We start from the raw sequence: 21,775 nt of genomic DNA, 5'->3' as shown, positions 1-21,775 counted from the left end.
GTTTTTACTCATTTTGGCTAGGGTTAGTTTGTGTACTTCCCCAGACTGACCAAGACAAGTGAACAGTGCAGGAAAGAGGCATAGAAGAAAGTGGTAAATAAAAATGGACACATTACATGTGGACTAGAGTAAGTGTTGGACTTTGGCTTAAGTCCAGCTACCAGATGCAGCTGTACGACTGAAGTACATCAATTAATTTACCACTGTAAAACCTACAACCAGATGTAGCTTCTCACTCACTGGTAGGGTTTTGGTATGAATCAATAAGCAGTTGTGGTCTCTATGCACTCAAACCTCTCAGCTAATGTTAATCTGTAGCTGCTTCCCGTACTACCACCACTGCTTCAGCTCCATCTCAGATCATCAGGCATTAAGATTCTCATAAAGAGGACACAGCCTAGGTCTCTTGCTGTCACAGTAGGGTTCACACTCCTATGGGAATTTGTCTACTCCTGCTACTGATACAACAGGCAATGGAGCTTAGGTGGTAATGAGAGTAGTGGAACATGGCTGAAAACAGAGGTCAAGGATTCCTTGTTTGGAACTGGTACCAGTTCCTAAAAGGCAGTAGACCAAACCAGTACTAAACCGTGGCCTGGGAGTTGAAGACCCCTGCTGTATGATGCCTGTCTTATATCCCTACTGCCACCAAGCTCTTCCCACTGCAGATTATTTTATTTTAATTTTAAACAAAATTCCAGACATACGATTTCACCTGTAAATATTTGTCTGTCTTTTTAAATAATAAGGACTTTCTATTTATAACCATCAAAAGATCATTTTGAAACCTAAAAAATTTAGTAATGATTTTTAATATATTTAAATTTTTCATCTGTATTCAAAATACTTCAGTTTCCTCCTGTGTTGTTATCAAACCAGGAGCTAAACAAGTCCTGTCACCAGACATGGTCTGTCTGAGTAGTTCCCTCTAAAAGGAGATGGGGAACCTCAACTCAGCCCAGGCAGATTCTTAACATATTCACTGCAGCAAAGTATTTCAGGTTGCATCAATGAAAGACATAATCAGTATCACTGGACCAAATAGGAAAGTAAGTGAAAATAGGAAAGGGACTTCAGTTTGAAGAGCCGAAAGGGCCTACCTCTGTTGAAGATCAGAATGACCCCTCAACAAAACCTGGAAGGGACCACTTTTTTTGCGGAGTTGTTAGTTTGGGCTAGGATCTGATTTACTGTTCTCTTCGAGCCTTGACAATTGAAAAACCAGTCTGTTCTCCCTTGGATGACAGCTTCTGCTGGCTAGTCTCAGTTTTGTAGAAGCTGTGCTGGACTCCAAAGTAACCATAGGTTTAGGAAGACTTTTTGGCATCTGTTCATAGTTGAATATCCTGTAAGTGTCTTAGCTCCAAATTCTTAGTCTTAAAGAGGGGTGAGATAAATTATTAAATTTAGAGCATATTAATCTTGTATTGCCAGTTTTTAGACAGACACATACTTATATGCACAGCTGAACAGAGATCTGTCCCAAAGTTAAAAATTTAAAAGATTATATAGGAGATAGATATAAAATGAAAGCAAAGATGCCAGGTTGTGTCCTTTTATATATCTGTTGGCCCATGAGAAGAGTAACTTTTCAACAAAAGCAGCATTTAAGTCCCTGATTGCCTGAGCAAACACCAGTCAAGGTTTTAATAAGTATATAATAAGGCCTTAGGAGTTTGTCTGATGTCCCTTTGTGATGATTCTCAACTATTTTATTTTCTTGTCTAGTTTATTCTTGGAGACACTATGATAAGGGCATCCTCCCTTTAATGATGAACCTGATTTTTGAGATCACTAAGATTGTTTGGAGAATGAGGGAATAGGGAACAGTACACAGTACTCGTAATAACTGACTTGTCCTGAGACTGGGGCCCAGGAGTACACTTGCCCTTTATCCCCATGAAGATCTCTAACTGTGTCTCAGTCCTTAAAGATAAAAATTTATATTTTGTACAGTTTCTCAGTCTACCTTTTTCTGATTATATCTCCATTGTGTTTGCATGTTGTTTTAACACTGTTTTCTCATAGTAGTTAGATTTGGACTCTGGACTAGAATCGGAGCCAGTCTTTCTTTTTTTCTTTCATGGACTAAGGCATTGGAGAGGAGTTAGAGGGGAGAACTGTGGTCAGAAAACTTCCTAGGTGATGTGGTTTGTTTCAGCTCATTGAGTTCCCATGGGCTGTTGTAATGAATCAGTATCTTCAGTTTTTCGCAGCATTGAACTTCTGCTATAATGTATCCATCCTAATGGTTTTATCCACTATGAGAATCATTTTCAGGCCCATTATTTCAGTAGTGGTTGCAAAGTTGTAGAACACTCAATCTTTGACTACACTACACATATTACTACTTTGGGTTTTCTGTTTTAAAAAAGAGAGAGAACAGCCACCCTCATTTCTTTAAGTCACCTAAAGTACAGTTCAGATAGGCTTTTGTTCCTTCCCACTTTTTTTAACCAGTTTTCAAAGGCTTTTGATTTGATTTTACAATGACATTATTGTTGTTTACAGGTAGAAAATAAAATTATATAATTTAAACTACTAACGAGTCATTATAAATGATTTCATTATTATGAAAAATTTACAATTTAGGAAAATTTTAAGGGCCGGGGATTTAGCTCAGCGGTTCGGTAGCCTGCCTTGCCAAGCGCAAGGACCCGAGTTCAATCCCCGGTAACCAAAAAGAAAAAAAGAAAAAGAAAGAAAATTTTAGTACCCGAATATACTTAAACCAAACAAAACTATGCCTTTTCCCTGTTAAATTTTGATTCTAAGTTTTTAGATTCTTAGGTACATATTTAGACCAGAAAGAGGGAATTTAAGAGAAAACAAAGATTATTTTTAGCATGGCTTATGTGTTAAATCATATGAAACCTTCAACAGTCAGGTTTTAGTACATTGTCGTGAGAGCTGTCTGAATAGCTCACTTTTCTTTTCAAGATAAGGAAATTCTGTATAGGCTTATTGTCTATTATCTCACTGTGGTTACACACAAATACTTTATAATTCCTTTTTTAAGAAAAGTCTACCTTATAACATTTTAGAAACAGTTAATTTTGTTCAGTAGTATTAGACTTTCATAAAAAATGCTGACTTTTCAATTCAATTTCTAAAATATTCTTAAGTGTTCTTATGTAGTCATCAATACAATATTTTCTTATGAAACAAAACCATTTGTTTACAGGAGTTACAATTTTGAGCTAAATAATCTAATGTGTAAAATGTAGGATAATTCTGTTGGATGAGTATTTTTTGGAAGTTAAACTAAATTTGGAAGTACTAAAATTCTAATTATTAGAATTGTGTTATTGAGAACTCTCTTTGCCTTTGAAGTTATTTTAGTAAAACTATTTAGTACCTGTACCATGGAAAGCCCTTTGTAATTTATTACTAAGCATCAAAGAGTATTTAGTTTATTGGAAGAAACTTGAGAAGTCTAGCTATAATTGTGGCAGAATGGAATAAATGCATATTAGTTACAAACTGCTGTGTAATAGTAAAGGAGGTGGTAACAGGATGTATTCTCCCTATTTTAGGGACTGTAGAGCCCTACACACTTGATCTAAGAATTTGACCAACAGTTATAAAAAAAAAGGAGCTATATAATTCTCATGTCCATATTACACTTCTTCTCCAAGACATACAAAGCTTTTCTAAAACAAACTCTACAAAATTTTTAAATATGTGTTTATATTTTAGAGTACAAGTTACTCAAGGTAGTTACAAAATCTTCTGAATTTTTGTTGTATCTGTTTTGAGTTTACCCTTCTTGTTTCCAATTACATTGATATGGGTCTTTTAATTCTTTCTTTGGTAAGATTGCTAAGGGTTTGTCTGTTTTGTTTATACTTTTGAAGAACCAATTTTTCTATTCACTGATTCTTTGTGTTGTTTTTTAGTCTCAGATTCATTAATTTGTGCTCTGATCTTTATGATTTCTTTCCTTGTACTAGCTTGGATTGGATTGTTTTTATTTTTCCCTGACCTTGAAAAATATCAATAGGTTATTGGTTTGGAGTTACTTATGTTTTCTGATAGGTACATTTACAGCTACAAACTTCCTTTTAGCTCTGCTGTTATTATGTGCCAGAGGTTCTGGCTTGTTTTGCTAGCATTATCATTTGATTATAAGAACTAAGTTCTTGATTTCTTCAGTGACCCATTAATTACACTAGAATATATTGCTTAATCTTCTGTTTGCATAATTTCTGTGGTTTCTCTTCCCATTGATTTTTATTTTCATTGTGCTGCAATCTGATTAATTTCAGATCATTTTTATTTAACATGCTTTATGGGATGGTATATTGTCTATTTTGAAGAAAGTTCTGTGTACTACAGAGCAGCATATGTATTCTGTTGTTCAGCAGAACACTCCGTAGATGTGTGTTAAGTCCATTTGTTCAAATGTGTGGTTCTATTCTGATATTTCTTTGTTGATTTTTTTGTCTCATTAATCTGTTTGTGATAGTAGGATAGTGAGGTCCCACTATAATTGCATTGATGTTTATCTGATCTTTTATATATAGTTGTACTTGTTTTGTACTTGATTATGCTGGTCCCATTCAGTGCATATTTATTTACATTTATCTCTTCCTTTCAGATTGGTCCCTTAACTAATGTGTAGTCACCTTCTTTGTCTTTTCTGATGAGTTTTGACGTGAAGTCCATTTTGTCTGAAAACAGGATAACTACTACCACTTATATTTGAGCCCTCCTTTTATGAAATATTGTTGTCCATTCTTTGATTGTTAGTGTATGAATTTCTTTTTTAATTAAATGTGTTCCTGACATCTTGTATGCATATTTATGTTTTTTAAATCTCTTTCATTTTTTATATGTACTATATCAATAGATATGCAGTGGTACCTCGATTTTTCAAATGCTGTTGTGAACAATTTGGTTTGCAGACAGAAGCTTTAGGCAAAATTGTATTTCTGTTTGCAAACACTGCATTGGGTGACAAACAAGAAAGTGGGCATCTTTTCCAGAATGGGAATAAACTAAGTTTGTGGCTGAGGTACCACTGTAACTCATATAAATAGTACATCGAGTAATTTCTCAGAATATAAATAGTTCTTGAGAATAAATCCTTGAGAACTTCTGCTCTAGACATTTGGGTGCCTCTGGCTCACTGGGATCACTGTACACTGTAATAAGAAGGAATAATACAATGTCCTTGATACAGACTTTGTCAAGCAAAGGTATGATCCCGGCTGTGACATGTCTGATAGATTATAATAGTGTCTCTGAGCACCAACCCAAATCCCTATACTTGTTTATGCCAAAAAGTTGTCATAGTTCTGGCATTCAGACCTGAGGTACAGCCAGATAAAGAAATTTGAAGTATGATCTGCTGGTGAGATGACATAAAATATATAGTCCTTCATCCCGGGGACTGCATCATTGTCTTTATTCGATTATTTCCTTAAGACAAAACTGGAAAGATAGCCTATTGCATGGCCTTCAGCTGTGCACTTACTGGTCATGCCAAGCATGTTTTTTACTTTAGGATTTCAATGCTCATACTCAGAAGCCTCCCAGTCTCTTTATTGAACAGAATTGGTGAGTTCTTTTAGACATTTAGAGAGAAAGTGTTACATTATTAGTCAAGGGAAACATGGCTTGAAAATTTCCTTTTATCACAAATTTCTTTTTATTCATTTTATCAAGTTTAGTAATTATTTACTGAGCTACCCTTCTGCCAGGTATTAACACTGGGATCCAAGGGCTCAATGATGAAAAAATAGACTTAAGTGCCATATAGTATAAATTCCAAAGGTGCCATTATACCAAGGCATCACTGTATTCATTCTGCATTGAGAAAATTAAGCTTGATTTTTAAATACATTGGTCTGTGTCTTAAATGTTTAAAATGCAGCATAATTTCTGCCTTGGATAAGCACTAATATTCATAGGATCATATGCTTATACTACCTTTGATAAAGCTATGTAAGCAGTTTATCTTTCTTGCACTCCATTGGTCACTTCATGGCTTTAAGTATTATCTACGTCATAACAGCTCTTTATCTTAACAAAAAATTCATATATCTCTAGACTAGATAAATCTATAAGTTTCAAACTTAAACATCAGCTGGCCACAAGCCATCTTACTACTGTGCCTATGTCTGATAGACATTTCAGACTGTTTCCCAAACTGCATCCCTGATCTTGTCTTCCAAACCCTTATAGAAGCTTATATCTAGATGTCCCCTAGAGCCTCATGCACTCATAGGTGTAGCTTTAGGGAGGTGGCTGGTATATGATACTGGATTAAGAGTGTGTGATAACTAACACTGGTTGGTTTAGCATGGTTCCAGGTATGGATGATGGGAAGGCCCACCATTGATGTGGGTGGCACCAATCAATAGGCTTTTAGCCTGGCTAAGAGTTTGCTATTTGCTGCTTCTTGCCTGCTTTGCCATGACTGTTTCTCCTCTGCCAGGCCACTCTGCCTTGGACCCAGCCAACTGGACTGAAACTTCTACAAGCTGAGAACTAAAATAAACCTTTTTTCCATTAACTTCTGGCTGTCTAGTATTTATCCCAGCAACGAGAAAGTAACTAAGACAACCCCTTCAACCCATAATCTCACTATACCTATCTCACTAAATGGGCAGCCCCATCCTTCCAGATCCTTTGTGAAAACATTGGCGTCATCTTTGCAGCCTGTTTTTTTTATCATAGCCAACATCAAGCCTCATGGGAAATCCAGTTTATTTAGCCTTTAGCCTATCTACAACCTGATCACTTTACAACATCTCCCTGCCATTTTAAGATACCATCATCATATTTTACCAATTTTCCAATTACTGGTTTTCCTAGTGACCATCCTCCTTCTCCCTCTATCAGTCTGTTTGTAATAGATGAGCTGCTGTGACCCTTTAAAACTGTAAATCAGATCATGTTACTCTTCCCAAAATCTCCAGTAACTTCATTTCATTTAGCAAACTAGCTAAAATTCTTTAAAAGACCTACTATGTCCCACATACTTTGGCCCACTGTTACCTCTCTGACCTTCTATTCTACTTTCCCTCCTTGCTGTTCCTTAAACACTACAAGAGAAGGTCCATTCTTAGGGATTCACTCAGGTAATTTTTCGCTGCCTGGAAATTATTATTCCTCCAGCTAGCCTATATTACCTCCTTCAAGTTATTTCTCCAGATATACTTCACTTGCTTTGCATCCTTACATATCTCTCAAGGAGACCTCACTGTATTCAAAATTGCATCACTCAAACACTCCCCTTTACTCTTGTCCTGCTTTAGTTTTTTTCCAGGGCCCTTTCACCAATGAAAATATTTGTTATGGATTGTATCTAGATGTCCTCTGAAAGCCTTGTGCACTCATAGGTAGGGATTTTTGAAGATGGCTGGATCTAGGATTTGTGATAATAGGATTAAGGGTCTGTGATACTAGATTAGCCCACTAATTGGTTTATATTTCTGGGTGTCTTGGATGGGATAAAAGAGAAAGAGAAGCTGCCGCTGCTGCTGCTGCTTGCGGCTGCTGCTGCTTGCTGCCTCCTGCCTTCTCTTCCTTAGACTGTTTGTCCTCTGCATGGCCTGTCTGCTCTGCCACCTTGCTGTGGAGTTTGTCAACTATAGACTGAATCTTCTAAAAACTGAGCTGAAATAAAACTTTCCTCCTTTAACTTGTGGGTGTCAGGTGTTTTGTGACAATTACAAGAAAGGAACTAAGACAGATTTTGGTACCAAATAAGTGGGATCATTGCTGTGACTGTACCTATGGTTCAGGAGCCTTTGGAACTGACATATGAGAAGAGTTTGGAAAGGTTTGGAGATGCCAGCTAAAGAAGCAATCTTAGAATGCTGTAAACTGAGCTGGATGGAAGATTCTGGTTGGAGCTCAGAAGACCAGAATGCTGATAGAATTAAGTTCAGTCTCAGGAAGTTTCAGTTGGGAACAAAGACTGCATGTTAGACTCTAGACTATGTGTGTTATACTTTGGCAGAAAATTTGTCTACATTTTGCTCGTGTTCAGATACTTTGCAGGAAACTCCATATAGTAAGTCCCTCAATTTACAAATTATTTTCTTTCCCAAAGAATTGTTTATTAAGCCAGATTCATTCATAAGCTGACAGTGAGTCTCATACCGTATATCTGTGAAAGTTCACAACTCAAATGTTCATAAGTTGGGAACTTACTATACAGCAGACTAATCTGATGGAAAAAAATTCAAGGTGGCCTAGGGAATTTGTTCCTCAGGATTAGGCTTATAGTGCTCAGCAATCCATGCACTTGACCCCTACAGCCAAGAGAAGAGGAAGCCTGGCTACTGCTCTAGCTGGCAGCGGACCTTGGCATCATTTGTGTGGTGCTTGTTTTAGTTGCAGAATGGAAGAGTTGTGGGTCAGAAAAGCTTCTACTTACATTTCAGAAGACCTGGAAGACTGGGCAGTGTGACACTGAGAAGGTAGTGTGTAGAGCTTTAAATTTGAAGCTGAGGGACAGTGCAGACCCCAAATGGAGAAGCCAGGAAAGTGGATCATCTGAGGAAAACTGCAAGGAGTGAGCAAAACTAGCCCAAGAGAAAAGTCATAGGAGCTACAACGTCTGGAAATGGCATAGGGGCGGAGCCACCCAAGCCTTTTAGAGTTCGCATCTTGCCACAGATTGTACTGGATGCTGGACATGAAACTATGGGATTTAATGTTTGACTGTGTAGGTATTGGGCTTTCTTTGTTCCCATTCCTTTCTATCCACCTATTGTACCTTTTGGAATAGGAATGTTTATCTTGTGTCACTGTATATTTTAAAAGTGTTAAACTTTTTTTTTGGGGGGGGGTACTAGGGATCGAACTCGGGTCCTTATGCTTGCGAGGGAAGCAGCAGAACAATATTAAACATTTTTTACATTTTTCCAGGGACTCACAGCTAGAGTTTGCCTTAAGTGGCAGAGGAGACTTTGGACTTGAACTTTTCAGCAGTGCTGAAATGAATAGGACTTTGGCAACTCTTAGAGACAGACTAAATGCTTCTGCATAAAGGGGTGTACATGAGTCTTTGGCAGAAGGTGTTACGGCATGTGTTTAGATGCCCCTCTAAAGCTTCATACGGATGAGGTGGGACTCTTTTTCTGAGGTAACTGAATCTAGAATGTGTGATGCTGGGATTAAGCGCTTCTGATTAAACCACCACACGAGTGATAGGTTTGGGACCAGCCTAACACTAGTAGTCTGAATAAGATAAAAGGGGCAAAAAGATGCTGTTAAACTCTCTTGTTGCCTTTGCAACCTTGTGCATACCCTGTTGTTTCTCCTCTGCAGTGTCTTTTTGCCATGCCTGTCTTGAAGCCAGCCAACTGTGGATGGAAACTTCTGTGAACTGTAAACTAGATAAACCCCTTAACATCTAACTTTGAGTGTCTGTCATTTTGTCTCAGCAACGAGAGAAAAGTAACTAACACGGGGCCGAGGCAAAATGTTATGGCTTATCTCTAGATGTCTCACCAAGGCCTCCTACAATCATATGTGGGACCTTCTGGAGGTTTCTGGATCCAGAGTGTGTGATACTGGGATTAAAAATTAGTCCACTGATTAGGATTATCACAGTTCTGGGTGTGCTGAATGGGTTTTCTGAGGACAGAAGCCCCACTGTTGGTATGCCACCACCCAAAAAGCTTGCAGTCTGGATGGAATAAGAAGGGAAGGACAGGCTCGCTGCTGCTTCCTCACTGCTTCTTGTCTGCTATGGATTATTTTTCCTCTGTGACATTCTGCTGCCGTGCCACCCTGTCTTGGAGGCAGGCAATCATATTTTGGGTCCTGTACAAACTGTGAGCTGAAATAAGCTTTTTCTCCTTTAACTTGTGAGTGCTGGGTATTTTGTCTCAGCAATGAGAAAAGTAACTAAGACAATACAATGTATTTATTTTTACAGTGTCATTCCAAAATTGAACATAAAATGTAGGAGAGCAGAGATTATTATCACTGTTATTTCTCCATTGCCTAGAACGGTACCTCGTAACTGATAGGAACTTAATGGAAATTTGCTCAGTAGTCACATTTTTTGAAGTAACATAAACACAACTACCATGTTTTCAAGTGCTTAAACTATCCCTAATAAGGAGGCCTCTTTCAACAAAAAATTTTAACAGCTAAGTAAGTGTGTTTTTGATGGAATCAGTGCTTGTAGAAGTTCAAACATACAATTTTTAATAGATTGTCTTTTTAAAATTCTGCAGGGAGTTTCTGAGAAATATATAATGCTTAGAAACTTTGACAGTGAGGATTTTATCTAAGCAGATATAAAAATAATGGGGACATTCAAAAATTTGCTTCATTTTTCTAAAAATAAAAATTAAACCACTTCAACTTTAGAATATCATAAGGTTATCTGATAAATCGCTTCTAAATGCTTTCACTTTGAACTGATTCAAATTCTCTTCTAAATAATAGCTGATCTTTATCAGCAAAGATGAAGAGACCTGTTTACTAAAAGCTGCAGTTATTTTTGATGTTATCATCATGTTCTCTGATAAAAATGAGGCACCAGGGAAACAAAATAATAGAAAATATTTTATTGCAAGTATGCTATAATTTCTCTAATACTCGCACATCTGTATTGTTAGAGCAAACACTTGAGAAAAAATTTTATAGAGATTAAGTATGTATTGTTCATTTTGGGGCTTAATCCAGGTATATCCCCTTCTTCCCTGATCATCCCCAAAGCATTAAATCTGGTGGGGGTCTTTGTCTTTATCTGAAGTATAATCAGGAATAATTAATAAGAAACTACCATTTTTTAACAATTAGAGCTTGACCCTGTTCTAAGCATTTCATATGCCTTTGTTTGTTTAATCATCACAACAATCTCATGGAACAGGTTTTTTATTAACCTATCACTCATATTGTGAAACTGACATAGAGATGTTTAGAAACTTGCCCCAGGTATGTTGTGGAACACAAGAGGCTTCATGCCTCTAAACATAGTTTACTATACATTTTTATGTAACTATCTAGAGCTGTATTTTTAACATTTTGTGTGTTTCCAAACTCTTTGGAAAATCTAGGGAAAGTTGTAAAAACCTCTCCCAAGAAAAATATCCACAAAAATGAGATTCAATGCTCATGAATACCCTGAAACCTGCCCATAAACTCCCTCTTGGTTAATAATGAAATAATTTCTGCTCACTTTTAGTATTCAGACATTATAGACATTTGGTACAGAAAGTGAAAGTTAAGTTTCCTGAAATATTAGGTGGTAATATAGTTCCTGGTTTGATATTTGTTCACCAGATTGTTTTTAAAGCATATTCACTACATGAAACAAAATATATGTGATTTTTGTGTTTTGTTTTGAGTTCTTTGTGGTTTTTCTGGGGGGGCTGGTACTAGAGATCAAAGTTAGGGATGCTGTGCTAATAAGGTTATCACCATCATTCTTTAATTTTTTTATTTTGAGACAGAGTCTCAGTAAGTTGTCCAGGCTAATCACAAACTTGTGATCCTCCTGACTAAGCCTCTCCAACAGTTGGCATTATAGGTATATACCACATCCAGCCTTATTTATTTTTAATGGTGTAAGACGTGTATGAAAGTAAAATCTCTATCAAAGTATCTTGCAGAGGAATACAAGAAAAACTTGTGTAAATATTTTAATACTAAATTTTTTGAGACATCACAAGATTAATACCAGTTTTCTTAGGCCTCTGCAATTACAAGTAGTACTGGAATTTCCAGACATGTATTAGTACAATATACTGCTGCCTGAGTAACCTTGGTCATTGAGATTACTGCACATGTATTTTCAATTTCTTTTCTCAGGGCTGGCAGTGGAGTGAGTTTTCCACAATATACAACATCCTCTAGGGTCCCCCATTCAAGGGTAACACTGTTTCTTCAAAAAACATACTGGGCTGGGGATTTAGCTCAGTGCTGCCACACCTGCCTGGCAAGCACAAGGTCCTGAGTTTGATTCCTGGTACAAAAACAAAAAAAACAAAAACATACTGTTTTTCTTTTCCTGAAGTGTGTATTCATTTTTTGGTGACTCTGTATCTATACATTTAGTGGTTATTTTTCTATGGTCTCTCATAGGCTAACTACAGGCTTGCCTTTTTTTTTAATTCTTTTTTCTTTTTATACTATCAAATGTTTGCAGAGTCATGCCACTTGTATTTTAGAATGTCCCACATTCTGGATTTATCTATTTGTTTCTACTTTAGGATACTGGCTTTTTAAAGTAAAAAAGCAGAAGAGATTACAGAAAGCTAAATGTCGTTGGCTTGATGTAATCTGACAAAGTAATGGATGAATTTTTTGTTTGTTATAAAGAGAGAAAAGGAACAAATCTATAAACACTGAAAATGCGATCTTTTTAAAACAATAGTGTCAAAGATTATGAGTGTGTGTGATATTGGTTGAATTTCTAGAGAGAAGTATGTGAGCCACATGCAGTTGTGATTTTTAAAAAACATCAAATATTATTTTGTTATTTTTTCTTATTAAATTGCTGTAGTATGTTAGTTACTACATAGAAATAACACTGGAATTTTTTGCTTTGATTAAAATAGCTTATGGTATTTGTATGTATGAAGTATGACTTTTTCTCTTATTGTAAATACAGCTAGATTTTGGCATATAAAATAATATGTTGAACATCTATTCTTTGATTCCATGTGAAGATGTTTGCACTCATTTATGTTTTATGGTTCTAGAAAGTAAAAAATAGTCTCCTTACATGCATGATCAATTTGGTCATTTAAGTCACTTACCAGTAAGTTCAGTCTATAATAGCTGTTGAGACTAGACAAAGTAATTATGATCACCAGAGCATTCATGGAGATGAAAATATTTTCCAGATCTTTATAATCACAGAAGGGTAAGTGAGCATTAGTTAACCATCATGCATCCTAACTCTAAGTGGTGAACAGTGGCTATGACATCTCAACAGGTCCAGCTTTAGGTTTTTCCCCTCACAGTCCAGGTATTTTTCTTTGAGACCCTGTCATATTTGTAAAAATTAGATTATCAAATAGCTTGATGCAGTGGCTTTAGAATATTTCTGAGAACTATAGTAACAAAATAGTTTACATCACAACCTCTGCACATACAGTTTGCATTTGTATGTTTCTACATATAACTGTTTACACAAAAAGACTTGTGTATGTACTTAATTTTAAAATGTTGGTGAAATTGATTTTATGACCCAATAACTTGACATTATGACCCACAAGCTTAGGGTAATGACCTTCTATTTGAAAGTACTACATAAAGATTTACTTATGATTCAACCACTTTGCTCATTCAGTCATCAAACACTTATTGAATAGTTTTAATATGATCTTATGAACAAAATTAGCTCCTCAACCTTCTGAAGTTTGTAGTCCCTAGGGAAAAAGAAAATAAACGAGAAAACAGACCATTGTAAGTGTCATATGTATCACAAAGAAACACATAGGTAAAGAATGTGAAAGACACTCAAAGCAGATCAGCTTTGCAGAGTCAGATTATTATTTAATGAGCTAATTATAATGAATCATGTCCAGAATACTGTGTGCAGGTTATTTTCCTGAATGATTCTAATCTTTAGCCGTCTGTCCCATTTAATAGTTATCTCCATGATCTAACAGCCCACCCCATTTCAGGCACCCAGATCCATGGACAATCTAATCCTTATGTCCCCACACTTTTAACCACAACTACCTGTTCTCCTGGCTCTTATTTAGCCTCTAGGTAGCATCTGATAGTTACTGCTTTTGTGTCATTGTAATACTTGCTTTCTTTGGCTGCTATGAAAATACATTCTTTCCATGCCCTCTGGACTCCTTTTCTATACCTCACTGATGTGAGTAAAGCTCAGAATTTTGTACTCAGAAAGACCTTTTTACACTTAACACTCTCATTGGACACTTTACTGACTTGTCCACTTCTGTAGCTTACTTACATCAGTTATATTAGTTATACTACCAGCTCTTGAATTGATGTCTTCTATCCCAGATCTCTCTTGTGGATATCCCCACTTCTATAACTGACAAGCCTTTTCAACGGAACCTCTTATCTTTCCCTCAAACCCTATCCTTCTGTTTCCTATATCAGTGGTGTTGACACCATCTTGTGAAGCCATTTTAAGAATCAATCTTGATTCCCCTCTTTCATGCTCTTCATATCTATTCAAGTCCCATATTTTCATGATTCTACCTCCTTAAACTGTTTTGAAACCGTCACTGTGCATTCCATCACAACTACTAAGGTTAATACCTTAGTTACCTCTTGCGTAGTTTAATATAACAGTTTCTTACATATTCCTTCTAATTCAGTCTGCTAATGGCATCTGTGTTAACTTTTGGTCACCATGAATACCTGACGTAAACCTCTTAAAGGACAAAATTTTTATTTTGGTTCATGGTTTCAGAGGTTCTAATCCATAGTCAGCTGGCTTCATTGCTTTTAAACCTTTGATGAGGCAAAAGCGTCATGGCAGGAAGGCCTGAGGGAACAAAGCTGCTAATTTATGGCAGCCAGAAACAGTGAAAAGGAAAGAGCCCAGAGGAAGGGATTGGGGACCAGATGTAGCCCACATAGTTCCCAGGGTAACATTCCCCCATCTGTCTCCTTCAGTTAGATCCCTCCTCCCCTTTCCTTCACCTCCCAGTAATGCCATCAAAATCTGATCTCATCAATGGGTTAATATACTGATGAAGTTAGAGCTTTCATGATCTAATCATTTCCCAGAAATCTATCAGCAACCAACCTTTTATGACATGCATTTCGAGGGACATTTCAAATCCAAACCATGACAGCATCTGACATCTAAATTGGAGGTTCGTTTATTTAATATGAAAAGGGAAAAATGGAATTTTATATGTGGCCTTAAGTCCCGGAATATTCAGTGTTAGAAAGATCACTAATAATTATCATGTGAGGAAAAACAAAATCTTTGTTATAGGGAACCATGAGACTAACTACAGTATTTTAAAAGTTATTATATAAATGAATGCCACATAAAATGGAAGAGACTTAATTATAATTAATAACAGCAGAAAAATAATGTGTTTTCTGATATTTCTCAGATAAAGCTGTTTATAGTAGTAAAATATTGAAGAATATCTTCAAATATTCTTAAAAAAAGAAAATAAAATATAGCTCTCTTAATATTGAATTGATGGTGTTACTCCATTTACCTTCTGTATCATTTTCACTGAATTTATCATCTATTAATAGAAGATCAGTTAGGTCTTTTTGCACCTTGCTAACAGTTTTTTTCATGCTCTGCAGTTTGAGTACTGTAGTTTTCAAAGTTTGATCTGTAAAGAGAAGGAAGCATTTCTTTGAGATGATTAAAGAGAAATGCTCTCTTTCCTTTCTAATGTAGAAGAATTTTCCCATTGTGGGTATGATGCATGCATGTGATGTAGAGAACTGGGCTTCTCTCTTTGATAAATGTTCAGTGAAATACTGTCTGATGAATAAGCTTTCCTTAAGTATAAACAGGAATATTGAAATAGTATTAGCTCCTTAATGTCACTAGGACTATATTTGGTAAACCAGTGAAAGAATAAATGACAGTTTGGTATTGTGCTTCTCGGAACAGAATACCTGCCAGGAGGTTAAATTTTTACCTGTTAGAAACGATCTGATTCATTTGGGGGCCTTATTGCTTTGGTGACCTTGTTTGGTATCTAATTTATTTTAAGGGATAGGGACAAAAAAATACCTCTTAAGTCAAGTTAATATTTTCTTCTTAGGAATAGATTGCTTTGATTTTTTTCGGGCTTTTATAAATTATCATTGCTACAGGAAGTAACTGATGACTGAAGTGAGCCAAATGAACTTACAGAACTGATGAAAAGTGGTATTCATTCAAAAGCTTCAGCTTTTAATAATGATTTCCTTGTTAAAGAGTAAGGGTTAAAAATGATTAAAGTGTAGTTACCTCTGTTTTAGCTTTACTGAATATTTCCAAAATCTAGCATACTCTTTTTTTTTTTGGTTTCTTGAGACAGGGTCTCACTATGTAGTTGAGACTGACCTGGAACTCACTGTGTAGCCTAGGCTGGTCTCAAACTCACAGTGATCCTCCTGTCTCAGCCTCCCAAGTGCTGGGATTACAGGCATGTGCCACCACACCCGGCTAGCAGTACTCTTTATGCTTAGTTTTTCAGAGGGAAGCTAAATGCTTCTTATATTATTTTAGGCCTTTTTTTCTTTGTATGCCTCATTCTGCCATTTCTTTGTTCCTTAGCACCTCTAAATAGACAGAGAATGAAGAGAAAGAAAATTAAAAGTTTTTTCATATTTCTCTAATTTTAATAGTTGAAGGAGGTTTGTGACAGGCTCGTAAAGATGAAAAGGCAGCCTACAGTTGGGCAAAATTATTTTTAAACCATATATTTGATAAATTTTTCATATCAAAATTTATTAAAGTCATCCAACTCATTAAGAATAAAATATATAACCTGATTAAGTGATACTTAGAGTACCTGAGCACACATTTTTCCAAAGACAACATAAATGTCCAACAGGTATATGAAAAGTTGCATAAAATTAACAATCATTAAAGAAATATGCATTAAAATCACTAAGGGTTACCGCCTCACATCTGATAGAATAGCTGTTAGCAGAAAGATAGAAATAGCATGTATTAGCAAGGATGTAGAGAAAAGGGCATTCTTGTACAATTCTTGTGAATACAGATTGATACAGCCATTATAGAAAAGAGTATGGAAATTTGAAAGGATATTAAAAATAGAAGTGCCATATGACCCAGTAATCTATCTTCTGAATATAAAGGAAGATAGACATAAAATAACTACTTGGTAATATCTGCACTTCCAAGTTCATTGTAGTAGTATTTACAATAGCCAAGATAGGGAATCATCCTAGGTGTCCATCAATGGATAGATAAATTGTGATATGTGTGAGTACAACTAAATATTTCCGAGACTTAAAAAGAGATCCTGCCATTTGCCACAACATAGGCAGACCTAGAAGACATTATGTTAAGTGAAATAAACCAAACACAGAAAAATATTATATAATCTCACTTATATGTAGGTTCTAAGGGGAAAAGACAAAATATACAGAGAGAATGAACTAAAGCAACAGTTAACTAGGGGTAGAGTAGGAGGGAAGAAACAGGGACAAATGTGGATCAAAGGATACCAAGTAGCAGATACGTAGGGTGAACAGGTTGAAAGATAATATATGAAGAGTAGAGCTAATGAGTAGATTATAGCTGGTTTTGCTACAGGGATGGAAGTACGGGTAACTGTGAGATGATGAATATATCATGTGTTTCAAGACAGACAGATGATAGTTCATATGCCTACAGTGTAAAAAATATATTTTTAAGAAAGTTATCTAGCTTAAAGTCAGAATTTCAGGCTAGCCTACTATGTGTGCCTACATCGGTCTCTCATGGGCTTTCTGTTCTGTTACAGATAAGACATCAATAATGTATTAAAGTGTGATTCAACTAATGCTTAAATGTGCTTGTAAACTGGAACGATAATAAAATTCCAATCATATGTAAAAGCTTCTAACTCAGTGATATTGTTACATTTTTTGCTCAAGGACCTTATGTAGCTCTTCTTTATCTTCTAAAGTTGATGCTAGGTCTTTTGCCTGCATATATTGTGATGCTAGCCTCCTTTCCAATTTTATCACTTGTTCCCCTGCTGATATCCTATTTTTCTACAGAGCCAAAAATGTGTTTTTTCCAAAGTATCTGTCCAGATTTGTCAATTGTGTGCTGTTGTCATGTTTTTTCTTGGTTTTCTTGTTTTTTGTTGTTGACATGTTGAGTTGAATAATTCTGTTATGAGGAGTTATCCTGTCTGTGCATTGTAAGATGTTTTGCAGCATCTCTAGCCTCTACCTTCTGAATACCAATAGCAACTAAAAATGTCTCTGGATATTGTTCAGTGTCCTCTAAAATAGCTCCTCCTTCACACCTGTTGCTCTACCAGGTAAATTCTCAAGTCTTGTCTGTCTACAGCATACTTGTCTGCTTTTCAAGCTTTATCTCAAATGTGATTTCATCTAAAGCTTATTAATGTTTTCTCTTTGCTAACCTGACTCCTGTGCTATTAACTGTATTTATAGCTCTTTGTTTTGTTTTATATCCAAAATGTCCCCCAAAATATATATTCACAGGTGAGGCTTTTGGAATATGACTAGATATTGGTGATACTATACTTAGTGAATTAATCTATAGGTGAATTCCTAGCTGACTGTGCCATTAGAAGATGAGGGCTGGTCAGAAGAGGTGGGTTACTGGGAGCATTACCTGGAAAGGTGTTTTTCTGTACCTGGCCCCTCCCTTATTCTGCTTCCTAGCTGCCTTTGCGTGAGCGTCTGTCCTCTGCCATGCTATTCCACCATACTGTTTCTTCCTTGGTGTCAGCTAACCATGGACTGAACTCAGTGGAACTGTAAGCCAAGTAAACCTCTCTTCCTTTAAGTTTCAGGTGCAGGGTAATACTCTCCTTTTAAGGGTAACCATCCCCTTAATCTCTGTAAATTCCCCAATTTACCAGTCCCTGACCTCTGAATTGCCTCTGAATAATTCTTTGTCTTCTGGAGCACCAGCTCCATGCTTCATACTCTCCATTATATTTATACTTTTTCAGAATGCTTCCTTTACAATTAATAGAAACATCCTCCCAGCCATCTCAAATAGAATATAGAACCTTCCTTATATTTTGATATTAAGAGATCAACAACTTTTATTCTTTGTGTCAGTTGCAAATTATTTCTTCCCTATAGTTCTGGAAATCTGATCCTTTAAAGCATCTACAACCTAGCTATACCAACTATGAGCCTCACCTTTTCATTGCTAACATCTACCAATTGCCTGGTTCACTGGAGGCATAACGCCTCCCAGATCGTTGTCTAACATTTGTTATTATTTTAGATTACTTCACTGTACACAGGGATGAGCCAATCCAGCACCATAATTTCACCACTTCTGCTACTTCATTTCACTCCCTGCTTCTTGTAGATACCAGAAAATATATTATGCCCAAAATCACTGCACAGATATTCTGTGTCACCTTCTGGCTTCTGGGCTACCTGCTGAAATGCTTTCCTCACTATGCATTTTGAACTTCATTGTGATCTCCAGGCCCCTGACTGCACCTGCTAATTTGTACCCACCCATCTTTCTACCAGTTTCCATTTCCCTTCCTATCCATGGTCCATCATTACAAGCACTGTCTTAAAAATATGCTTATCTTGTCTCATTCTCCTATTTACAAACACCTTGATCCTAGGAATGTCCAGCCACCTGCAGTCTATCTCTAAAACAAAACATAATCATTGAATTGGGTGCTTGCCTCTGATTTCAATCTCATTCTAAATTCAAGTCCTCATTTTCTATCATTGAACTTTATCTCTGTTTTCAAATGGGAATTTGAAGTCTTTCTCATACTGATATGTGGTAGGTGGTCTGTCTTGCTCTCCTCCCCTCTTCTCCCTTCTCTTTTCTCTCTCCCTCCTGCACACATTTTAGCCACAGCTAGCAGCTGTACCTGCTCCATTTTAACATTTCACAGTATATTTCCTTTGTGTCACATATTTCTATTTCTTCTAAGGCAAATGTAGACCTCAACACTCTTCTCAGATATACCTAAAAAGTTAAATGCAACAGTTGAATATTTTCTGCTACTATCAACTAGACTTAAAAAACTTGGTAGATATAAAATGGGTCATCAGATATCTAAAACATTAGGAAATCTTTTATCAAGAGATGGATACAGGGCATAAAACTTGGTAGATATAAAATGGGTCATCAGATATCTAAAACATTAGGAAATCTTTTATCAAGAGATGGATACAGGGCAAGGGATTTAGCTCAGCAGTTCGGTGGCCTGCCTTGCAAGTGCAAGGACCCAAGTTCAATCCCCGTTACCCCCCCCAAAAAGAGAGAGATGGATGCATTTAGGAACAGACTGTCGCATGTCTGATATTTTTTCACAGCTGCTCTCTGATTGTGGTTGTGTTCTTAATCTGATGCCCAGGATTGCACACTGCTGACAATAGGCATGAAGCAGTTGTACTGTACTTTCTGCATAAAGTCACGGAAGTTTTTGAAACTTAGCTCTTTTGACATTTTGAAACTGAATATTATTAATTGAACTCTAAAAATAGAAACTCCATTTTAAAACAATATCTTGTGCCCTTAGATGCACACCTCTTGCTGATTATTTAGTAATGAGAAACTTTCCTCTTTTTATGTCAAAATAGAATTATGGGTTTTGCTTTTATTATGCAGTGTTTATTAAGGTATCCCAAACAGTGATTCTCATCACCTAGGGATCATTTTCAATCATGATTTGCAGACTTGTGTTGACATACTGACTTTCCTAGTTACTTGGTCATGTGTTTAGATTATAATTTAGACTTTTGAATCAAGGTTTTTGCCCATGTGCTCTACTAAAGTAGAATGTATGACCTGCTAGTTCTGACAGATTGGCAGCTTACAGCAGCCCTCAGCAGCCTATGATTAGCCAATAAACATACATGATAGTAGTAAATAATTCTAAGTATTTAGTCAACTGTTTATATATATATATTTTTTTTTTTCCCCAGTTTTTTGAGACAGGGTCTCACTATGTAGTTGAGACTGACCTGGAACTCACTGTTTTGCCCAGGCTGGTCTCAAACTCACAGCGATCCTCCTGCCTCAGCCTCCCGAGTGCTGGGATTACAGGCATGCATCACCATGCCCAGCAACTGTTTATATTATTGAAAAGAATGTCATATTTTTATACTCAATGATTGTAAACTAAGTATATAGACTAGATTGTTTATATTGTTACCTAATTAAACCCAAGATGCTAAGTCAATATTAAAAGTTAACTATGAACTAAATTCTATCAAAGCTAAATATTCTGGACCTTGAGACTATTATATTGGTATGGTAAAGAAGAATATGAATTAACATTCAACTTAAGTCATTTGAAAATGTGTGGTCAAAAAGTTCGTGTTAACTCTTAGTAGAAATTGAACGTCATCACAGTGGACTCTTAATTTCATGTTGTATACTGGCATAAAAAAATGTCTAAAAAGGAATATTTACTTTCTGAAATTGGGAGGGAAGGAGGTACAGTGGAAGAGGGAATGGCAGAAAACGGGAATAGTAAAACTAGCCAAAATGGGATACATATATATGAGCCAGTTTCCCAAGAGGAAGGTAGTAACTGCACTTTGCAAACTTAATCATTTCTAAACAATTTGAAGGAAAAATATATGAGGACACAAAGCATTCGTCACTGCACCAAGTAATGTGTTTGCATGCTCTGCCTATTTTCTGCTTGACTTTTTTATATGTATTTATGGACAATGAATTACATCTTTGGCAAAGTTGTGGCGAAAATCTTAATGTTTTTCCCTCTATCATTGATTACATGTCTAAATTGACTGTATTAGAAAGTGAAGGATGGATGGACACCATTTCTACCCTTTTGCTAAAGTCAGGAGAGCTAATTTTTTTCAATAACTATTTTCAAAAAGGAGCTGAAATCATGGAGTAACATGAAATTTAGTTTTTAGTTACTGTAGATCTTTCACTCGCTTAGCACCAGCTATCTCAGTTGTCATCTCTGGAGGTCAGGTGCTCATATTTGCAAATACATTTAGTGTTCACTTTTAGAAATATAAGTTAATTAAAATATGGGGTAAAGTGAAATAAAACCACATAGGATGACTTATTACAAATTAGAATAGCATCTGTTTTTTTACAATTTGAATTTTTAAAAGCATCTTAGAAACACAAACAGTGTGTTAGTCAAGTAACAAGACTTAACCT

The 21,775-nt window shown here is 36.2% G+C and overlaps 1 protein-coding gene across 1 annotated transcript in view; it reads left to right on the top strand.

Moving 5' to 3' along the window:
- The window catches only part of Itfg1 (integrin alpha FG-GAP repeat containing 1), a 233,971-nt gene that overhangs the window by 38,718 nt on the left and 173,478 nt on the right, over positions 1–21,775 (top strand). The window lies entirely within an intron of this gene.

The sequence above is a fragment of the Fukomys damarensis genome, unplaced genomic scaffold, assembly GCF_012274545.1.
Source record: "Fukomys damarensis isolate Sample0158 unplaced genomic scaffold, DMR_v1.0_HiC HiC_scaffold_37, whole genome shotgun sequence".
Taxonomy (NCBI): Eukaryota; Metazoa; Chordata; class Mammalia; order Rodentia; family Bathyergidae; genus Fukomys; species Fukomys damarensis.
The sequence above is the reverse complement of the archived record's forward strand: the minus strand, read 5'-3'. Positions and strand labels throughout refer to the sequence as shown.